Raw genomic sequence first — 10,492 nt, forward strand, 5'->3', positions numbered from 1 at the left:
GGCGGTGGAGATGGACCTGGGGGAGTGGCATTACCTCCTCTCCATACACTGCCACAATAGCTTCACAGGTATCTGGCACAAAATGGTGAATCGGCAGTGTATCCGTGACTAACCTTGAATATGGTGAATAGTGTTCACAGCAACGAGGAAGGCATACGAAAGGCTTTTGTAGGAATCACCTGTTGCTAAGACACGAAGTGTGATCGCAATACGTAGTCCTGGGTCAATGGGCGATCTCCAGAATGGTGTGTGCTTCTCAATGTGTGGGCCAACACGTGCAACAATCTCATTGAACAGGTCTTCATCAATCCTGAGGAAGTTTTTGTAAAGCTCTGGATCTTCCTCTGCCAGTTCTTTCATGAGTGTGACATAATGACCCAAGATAGGCCGTCTCGTCAGGTAGGGCTTCACCCAAATCCTCTTCTTTTTCGACTTCTTTTTTGTCAGCTGTCAGTTGTTTTGTCAGTTCCAGTATAGTTTTCTCTATGGCGAGACACTCCATGTTGTGCTTGTGCAGCATCACTATCCTCAGTTTGGCTAAGTCGCTCTCTTCCATGTTGTTGCGTTCACGAGGGACACTTGTGGACTGGTGCCAGTTCCAGGCAACGCCCCCTTTTCATACATTGGCAGAAATACCAAGATGCTACAACGGTTAGGCGCCGATGTCTGTGAAATACCGGGAAGGCACCTACACAAGTCCGTAACTTCATCGTGGTCGTCGTGGGTGGGTCGTGGGTTACCGGCTGTAACCTTGGTGATACACTGTCATTTTCCGTGGCCGCCGTAAGTGGGTCGGGAGGGCTCCGGGGTGGGGTTGCGAATGGTCCGGGAACGTCGTTCGCGTTACGGCGTACAACCTTTGTACACCGTTGTACAGCCGCCACAGGGGTAATCCGGCGGTCAGATCGTGGCCAGAGGTCACGGATTAACCATCTGCTCTCCGGGATGAGAGCTTAAATTAAAAAAAAAAAGTTCAACTTCGCTCAACAGGTGATCCAGTATGAAAATGTGTCCTGGCAAAAGACGTATTTTTTATTTTTTTTATTTCAGAATTGCAACACTTCATACTACTTTATCAATGTTAAATGGTGATTTACTTAAGACATATGGGCATAATAAGGCATTGTTTATAATAATAAAGGTTACGTTTATCATCCGCGCAAGTTTTTTTTTCTCTTGAAAGTAAACAAGAACACGGATTCTTCTTCTTCCTCATCCCCGCATCACCCATCCTCTGACGAAGTCATGGAGAATAATAACTATTTTACTTCTCCCTAGAGGAAAAGAGGAGTAAATTGGAGAGACTGCCACACTCTACATATAGTGGGACAAGTTGGCTTAACGAAAACAATACTGAGGGGCAAATTCAGCCCTAGTTTAACCTATACCGACAAGCGAGCAGCGTGGGAGGAGGTGACAAACACCCTCAATTCCACGTTTGGGCTCAGCCGCAGCCAGGCAGAAGTTGAGAAGAAGTGGCAGAACACCATTGGGTAAATTATCATGTCTTTTTTTTGTGGAGTTAGTTATCACCAGGAAACAATTATGAAAGTACTAGAGCTGATTTGGTGAGTCTCATACTTGGGTTAACAGTTTACTCTCCTCTGTAACAATAGGCTACTATCCCCAGCTGCAATTATAGGTTACAATTTTAGCAGAATTAGGTTACCATCCACTAGATTAAAATGAATCTGTTAGTTTGTAAACAGATTTGGGAGTGAAGACGGCTGGACAATATATGCCGCAGTGCTTGTTATAATGAATTCAGGGGTAAATTTGCTGTAGCACTTTCATAGCTGAATTATTGTGGTAATAAACAGATCCCCATTAAATAGCATCATAAGATACCACAGTAAATAAGTAATATACATCTCAAATAGACTGCTCCTGCTAAGCAATTACCCATTCTTTGCAACATGCATTATATGTTTATTGGATAGTTTGGTAATTTAGTCATCCCATGGCTCATTCTTGTCTCAATGATATTTACTGTATAAAGGTATTACATTTACTATTTACTATGCTGGTTTTACTGGGTGTTAAAGATGATGTGTCTAGTAAAGGTAGTTTAAAGTTGGGGGCATACACATAGCTGTGTGTGGCCTCGGTGCTCATCTCCATCACATGGTAACCTATTGCTGGTAAATTAGCAACCTAGCAACACCCGTCAAGGTTTGATTCATCACCCACTTTTATTCCCACTCATAGTTTCATAGCTACTATAATTGAAAAAGTATTTTATGATTTTAGGTTGAGGCAAAATATTGATATATATTGATATTTATTTCATGCAAAAAGGTTAAGTGAAAAATATATAATTACTTCATTTTCTACTTAGAGCACAACATTAAAACTAGAAAATAAAGGTTCTTTGTCCATAGACTATAAAAAAAAATCTTTCTCACCTTGAAATTCAAGTTATTTTGGGGGTATTGACAAGAAAATAATGTTTCTGTTTTTAAGTCAAATGTGCACTTTTTTCATTTATGTAACCTAACCTTACTAAAGTACTGACTCATATGTTGCTGGCACAAGTTGAGAACATAATGAAAAAGTGGGCATTGATATATACATTATTGAATATCTAAATGTGTTAAATAGTGTACTGGCAATAAAATACAGGAAATCATCAAGCAAATTGGTGTATGGGTGTGTTTCGTTAAGAACTCGGTAGAGTTCTTCAAAGACAATGGCACTGCCCACTGTCAAAACACATTCCACTATACCTAGAAAATTTCCACGACGACTGTTGGCTCTCAAGATATAGCTGGAAGCCAAACTCTTTCTCGAGTCATCAGAGTTTTGAGAGAAGTCTTGGGCTTTCCGGGATGTGACACACACACACACACACACACACACACACACACACACACTCACATACACACAAACACACAATTATATAGTTTGAGAGTAAGAGTAGTAAAGTTGGGGGGATATGCAGTAGCAGCGCATGACCTCGGTGCTCATCTCCGTAACATTGGCCCTTGAGACTGTGGTGGAAGGGAGCCCCCATTACCCCGTGACACAGGGCCAGCGTGATATCTGGGTTATCACAGTTTACCCGGGCCAGAATTCGAACCCGGGCCTGCGGAGTAGAAGCCAGACACGCTGTTGAGCTTCATATTACCACCACAGTCCTTATATAAGACTAATAGAAAAAAACGCAGCAGAAGCTGGATAATGCAGAAACAGCAGTTTCATTCAACCTCGTATGTTTGAAAGAGAATTTACTCCCTGGCTACACCAACCTAATATATATATATATATATATATATATATATATATATATATATATATATATATATATATATATATATATATATATATATATATATATATATATATATATATATATATATATATATATATATATATATATATATATATATAGTTGGTATCAAGAGAAAGCAAATTAAATGTATTATTCATAAATGTGAAGAAATAGGGTTGTATACTAAATAAAAAAAAATACATGTATAATAAGGCTTTTATTATAGGTTGATTTATATAGTGAAATAATTATATAAAAATAGTAACTTTTTTTATATAGATAACCTAAAATGCTTTTAATGCAAGATTGTCAACATATTGAAGTGTTCATATATGAATGTTTATGCAGATATATTAATAATTTTCGTGGCGTCAGGAAGGTTTTTCGTCGGGGCGCGTGATATGAGTCAGATTCGGCGAATTTTCGTCGCGACTTTTGGTCAAGGTCGAGCAAAAACTACTGAAGCTAGTAAGACGTGCTTGGTGGCAAATGAAAGCTCTATTAATACAGATTAATAATCAGAATAAAAAATGGAAAGCACTAAATAAATAAATAAAAAGTTATAAGCAAAAAACTAGGATGTGTCAAAATAGCGGCAAAGGGGCCGAAAAACAGGCTATATTGTGACGGCTCGACGACAAATTTGGAATCGACCTATCACAAAATCGTTCGAGTTGGTCAAACTACATTGCCAAGAAGGGCTACATGCCAAATTAAAGCCTTCTAGAGGCAATAGCAATAACACACTAGACAAAAACGGCAAAGTGTCTGGAGTTCGTCAAAATCGCTCTCAAAAGGGTTCACGTTTCGAGCTCTAGCCACGAACCTACTGGGAGTAGGGAAATGTTATGCATCATATTGGAAAGTACATTGGTAGGGCTATAGTACTTGTTAAATGGGTTATTTGAAATTCTCAAACAATGAGTGAGTTTCAAGGTTGGGAACTCAAAAATATTTTTTATTTCAGTCATTATTTTGCGAATTTATTCGATTTTTTACCCTTTCGAGTCGGTTTTTGAGCCCAGTCGCTTTAAAAAATATATAGCCCTTCAATTTTTCCGTCGATTGATACGAAAAACATTTCTGTAGCCCCAGAAGTAAGAGAGTCATGGCGATTCGCACCAGAGCGGTTGATTTTCCAAAATTCGCGGCTTAATGACAAGGGCGCCGCAAAATCAAAAGAGTCCGCCGTCCATTACATGAGATGTAACTGATAGGGGGCCTTGTCCGCCCTCGTATGGAGTATCCATCTCACTTGGAGGGGGGCGCCTCCACTCACACAGCTCTCCTGAACAGAATGGAGTCTAAGGCTCTTCGTCTCATCTGCTCTCCTCCTCTTACTGATAGTCTTCTACCTCTTAAATTCCGCCGCCATGTTGCCTCTCTTTCTATCTTCTATCGATATTTTCACGGTGAATACTCTTCTGAACATGCTAACTGCATGCTTCCCCCATCCCGCGGCCCCGCTGCACTCGACTGTCCACTCTAGCTCATCCCTATACTGTCCAAATCCCTTATGTAAGAGTTAATCAGCATCTTCACACTTTCATCCCTTACACTGTTAAACTCTGGAACAGCCTTCCTTCGTCTCTATTTCCTCCTGCCTATGACTTGACCTCTTTCAAGAGGAGTGTATCAAGACACCTCTCCACCCGAAATTCACCTCTCTTTTGGCCACTCTATACTCTCTTATGTTGTGGGAGCGGCAAATAGCGGGATTTTCTTTGTCTACACTCTTTTTGTTGCCCTTGAGCAGACTCTCTTGAAAAACAAAAAATATCCTCTGCATTAAATTCAGCTCTGTGGAGACAATTAAAAGTCCTGTGTTGATCATCCCACGCCTTGTGTCATCAGCCTCGACAGTCCCAGGTCACAGATCATTAATATCGTGTGCCCCATTTCCATAACAAAGCTTTCCAGAGCCGCTTTTTCTCAAGCTTCCGTAGCCAAAGAAGCTAGTCCCACTTTTCACAACACCTCCTGAATAAAACATAGTGACACATTTTATACGGTGGTGCAAGCCTCGCCCTGGCCTGGCGGAGGACGGGCTAAGACAAGCGTCACGCGAGAGAAGGGCTTCCCCACCGAGAGAGAAAAATAATATCAGAGAAATGGAAAGTATTAGCCGGTGTATTCACAGAAGTAGAAAGAGATAAATTGATGAGAGAGAGAGAGAGAGAGAGAGAGAGAGAGAGAGAGAGAGAGAGAGAGAGAGAGAGAGAGAGAGAGAATTTACATAGATGTACATAGAAAACCAGACCACACAGACCCCATGGTCCAAACTAGTTGGTCTGACCTTAAACCTCAGTGATCTTACATTAATCAGATGGCTCCAAAACTTTGCATTTCAACTCGTTAATACTGAGTTGAAAGAAGTGACGGTCGAGCTTGTTTTTAAAGGAGTCAGTTGTGTTAAACTGGACCACTGAAGGTGGGAACTTATTCCATTCTCGCACTACAACGTTGGTGAAAAAAAAATAGTGCAGTCGGAATTTACTTGTCTACATTTAAGTTTTGTGCCATTGTTCCTCGTTCGCAAAGTGTCATCAATCATAAACAATTTTGATTTGTCCACATTCGCGAATCCATTAATGTTTTAGAACATTCGATCAGTTTTCCTCGGAGAACGAACATTTTAAGGGTGGAAAGCCTCTCTTCGTAGGATTTGTTGCGCAAGGAAGGGATCATTTTTGTTGCCTGACGCTGAACACCTTCTAATTTAGCAATGTCCTTTGCATAGTGGGGAGACCAAAACTCTACCGCATATTCCAAGTGGGGTCTGACTAAACTGTTGCAGAGCGAAAGTATTACATCTTTATTCTTGAATAAAACGTTACTTTTAATGAAGCCCAACATTCTGTTTGCGTTATTTGCTGCATCGATGCATTGCTATGACAATTTGAGGTTTGACGCAATTTCTACACCCAGGTCCTTGACGCATTGAACGCTTTTGAGTTTAACGCCGCGCATTTCGTAATCGAACTTCTTATTTCTTGTTCCAACTTGAAGGACCTGGCACTTGTCTACGTTAACGAGCATCTCCTATCTATCAAGACCAAGCTGAAATTTTGTGCAAATCCTCTTAGAGGCTTTGCCTATCTTCGTCAGTGAGAACCGAGTTACCAATCTTTGCATCGTCTGCAAATTTACTAATGCGATTAAGTACAACATCCACATCGTTGATATAAATAATGAAGAGCACTGGGCCAAGAACCGAGCCCTGAGGGACACCACTGCCAGTGACCGCCGCCCACTCTGAGAGAGAGAGAGAGAGAGAGAGAGAGAGAGAGAGAGAGAGAGAGAGAGAGAGAGAGAGAGAGAGAGAAAGCCTCACATTAGGTAGATAGGTTGTAAGGCATTAATGTATATAATATCATGTACTTATGAATGTAGGAATGTAGGTGTCGAAACACAAGCTCTGTATCGCGCCACTGAATGTTTTTTTGAAAGGTAGCTCCTTATGGCCTTGGGGGAGAGTGGCGTGATATTGGAATGTGCCTTCGTGAACACCGGCTGCTTCAGAATCATCACCGGCGAGAGCCAGGACTAGCTCAGGGGAAAATCAGAACTAGACGGGCGAGGCAACCAGCCAGACGTGTGTATCGCTCTGGGTGTTGGTTGGCTTTTAAAGGCGACTCCTCGCACTCACTGTAAATACGTGTAATATTATATAATATAGTTAAAACTCAACGCACGTTTTTATAACCAGAGAGAGAGAGAGAGAGAGAGAGAGAGAGAGAGAGAGAGAGAGAGAGAGAGAGGCGGCAGAAGTGAAGGCAATCCGCTCGGCCATATCTACATCACTTTCGATTCACAACATATGGTAAGGCCTTTTGTTACTTCACGAACTTCAATCAACTCTGTGGTGCAAATAGCTGTGACTCCAGCCCAGACAGCGAGGTAACAGTGTGAGCCTGAATACCATTAACAAACAATACACGTGTTACCCTAAACAGACACAAACTATCTACCAAAAAGAAAACGAAAAAAAAACCCGTCTAACATAAACGGTAACAAGGTAGCGCCTGGGAAGAGCCTCACCTTTGGCTAAGACACAGAGAGGTAAATCAGAGTAATGGCTTCACGCGAGTGTGATGCTGGGTCAAAATGTCTGCTCGTGCATGACACAAGCAATAACTATTTACCAGCAGAAATCATCTTTTTATATTTTCTTAATTATCCTGCTCTACTTACTTATTTCCCTTACCCTTTTCCCCTCCTCATCTACCCAATATCAATTCTACTCTCACTCCTTTCCCTCCTTTCCTCCTATATGTTATTCATTCTTCTCTTATCCTTTCTCTCTTTTCTCTCTCTCTCCCTCCCCCTGCCTTCCAACCCCCTATAATCCTCTTCTTCCTCCCATCCTATCTTTTTCGCATTCTCCTCTCATTCCTCCTCTACTCTCATTCTAGCCTATCCTTCAAATACCCCTTCTTATTATCACCCTCTCCGTCCTTCCTTCTGTATGGTTAGAGCGTACAGTAACGCACCAGTAGTTATCATGTTCCCAGTAGTGATGATGTTCCCTGGGCTGAGTGTAGGGTAAATGGAGGCAGTTGAGTGCTGGGGTCCCGTACACTAGGCTGCACGTCCCCTCGCTTGGTATTATTGTGATTCAACCAATAAACCAAGGACAATCACAGTGTTACCATTGAACCTCTTACACCCTCCAACCTTTTCCTCATTCTCCTCTTCCCTTTCCTCATTTTTTTCTCATTCTCCTCTTCCCCTTCCTCTCTGTACACGCTTTTTCTCCTCTGCCCTCCCTTCCAACCCCCTTTCTATTCCTTTTCCTACTTCAGTTCCCTGCATCACCCCTGCCTGTCCCTCGCCCTTTCATCCCATCCCTCTTTTCCAGGGAAGCCCACAGAGGTGGAGATTGGCATAGAGGTTCGGAGCAAGAGTCAGATTTCCGAGATGGACATCGTGAGTAAGTAGAAGTAAGTGGGAATAAGGGGGAGGAAGGGGGAGTATGGTGGCGCATGCAATGTTGGGGATCATAAACAAAAACGTTAGCACTGTCCGAATACTCGTGAACGGATAAATTAACGCCGTTTATGTTTGGCCATTGATTTTACAGGTCAATTAACGTCAGTTTTGCATTAAACTGTTAAATCCTCAACTTCAAAATTCCATGACTGCGCCACCGTGTTTATGTGCCGTTAGCTTAAAAACACATCGTTGACATTTGAAACACTTCGTTAATCAAATAAAAACTTAATTCAACTCAAGAAACTTAAAAATACCAAGAAAATCCATTAAAATACTATAATAACGCCGTTAAGAGTAGTTAACGCTATTTAAAACTAATGTCAACATCGTTTAACGCCAAGCGTTAACTTTTCGAAAATTCTGCGTTAACGTCGTTTTTGCAAATAACTTAACACGGTCCACAAAATTAACAGTTTCAACTCCGTTTGTACAGTTTGTGTGTGTGTGTGTGAGAGAGAGAGAGAGAGAGAGAGAGAGAGAGAGAGAGAGAGAGAGAGAGAGAGAGAGAGAGAGAGAGAGAGCAGGTAAAGTGCTCATTAATCATCTACCCGGAACTTGTAAGTGGTGTGTAATTACCTAAAAGGGAAGTGGGACAAGAAAGGAGAAGATAGGGAGGGGGAAAGGGGGAAGGGTAGACAAGGAGGTAACTATACAGCCCTACTGTCTTTCCTCCTCCTCCACCAGTACCTTCACCAGTACCCACTAACCCACTAACTCTTCTTACTATCAATGCCGTTGATAATCTAAATAACCCGTGATAAAGAAAAAGGCAGGGAGAGGAGGAGGAGAAGGGGGAGATTTGGGGAGTGCGGGGGGGGGGGGGGGGGTGAAGTTTGAACTACTGAGGGACAGATAAATTAATGAAAAAGAAGACCTCTCTCACCAAGAAGCTGCCGTGAGTTGGGGTCGAACTGAGGCGAGCCGAGCATTGTGACCACTGGGCCACCTGCCACCCGCTTCTTGTTGCTGATTCATCTTCAAGGAAATGTAGATCAGTTTGAAATTTCCATAGCAGTGAAATTTGTAATGTAGTCACTCTCCCTCAATATATATCTTGAACTACAATTTCCTAATTGTAACGTTTACTCCTCCTCTTCCTGCTTCTCATAATGATGATGATGATGATGATGAAAATTTATATTAATTTCAATAATGGTTTTGCGTTTTATCTTATTTATTCTCACCCCCCCCCCCCCCCACACACACACACACATACAGACGCACTCCATGGACTGCCACTTCCGGCAGTCGTGGGTGGACGAGCGCCTCGCCTTCGCGGGGGTGAACGCCTCGACCATCTCGCTGTCCGTGTCGGCGCTGGACAAGCTGTGGAAGCCCGAAACCTTCTTCCACAACGGCAAGCGGAGTTACAAGCACCTCAATACCACGCCCAACAAGCTCATCCGCCTCGGCAAGACCGGCCGCATCCTCTACTCCTCCAGGTGAGCCCCCACACGCTGGCCCAGGGACGGGGGAGGGGGGAATGGCTGGAAGGGACGGAGGGAATCTAGGATATGGAGGCGGGTGTTTCTGGAACCCTTGGTCTCGGGGCCGCGAGATCTACTTGCACAATAATTTTAGATAAAACAGAAGTGTGTTAATTTGGAAGAAGAGGGTGGTGTGTGAGGTCTGGAAGGGGTGACGAGGGGGTGGGGAGGAAATGAGTAGTCTGCATGGGAGGGAGGGAGAGGTGTGGCTCTTGTGGCTTGTGAGGTCTGAAAGGGGTGACGAGGGGGGTGAGGAGGAAAGGGGTGGTCTGCGTGGGAGGGAGGGAAAGGTGTGATTTATGTATCTAGGAATAATATTGTTGCAGAAAATAATTACTAGCAAAGGTAACGGTAAATAACTACATGAATACCTTTTTCCGCTATCCGCCAAAATGTATATACATAAAATACATATACACGTTGCTATACTACAGTTCCCTTGAGTTGTGTGCAGACGTAACATGAGCCAAAGACAAGCTGGCCGGCAGGATTCAAACAGGTCTTGGAAGGGGCGACACGGGGAGGGGGTGAGGATAAAGGGAGGATGAAGAGGGGTGACAATGGGATGAGGAGGAGGAATACATAGGAATACATAGGAAGAACAGACACCAGAAGACCTATCGGTCTATGGCTACTACTAGTAATCTATGTGTGGCAGGACAGGACAGAAAAGATGAAGGCTCCTCCCCACCCACCTCTCCCTCCGGCAACGTGCCGGCAGGAAATAGTTAGAAGAGAA

Source organism: Eriocheir sinensis, chromosome 24 (assembly GCF_024679095.1).
Source record: "Eriocheir sinensis breed Jianghai 21 chromosome 24, ASM2467909v1, whole genome shotgun sequence".
Lineage (NCBI taxonomy): Eukaryota > Metazoa > Arthropoda > Malacostraca > Decapoda > Varunidae > Eriocheir > Eriocheir sinensis.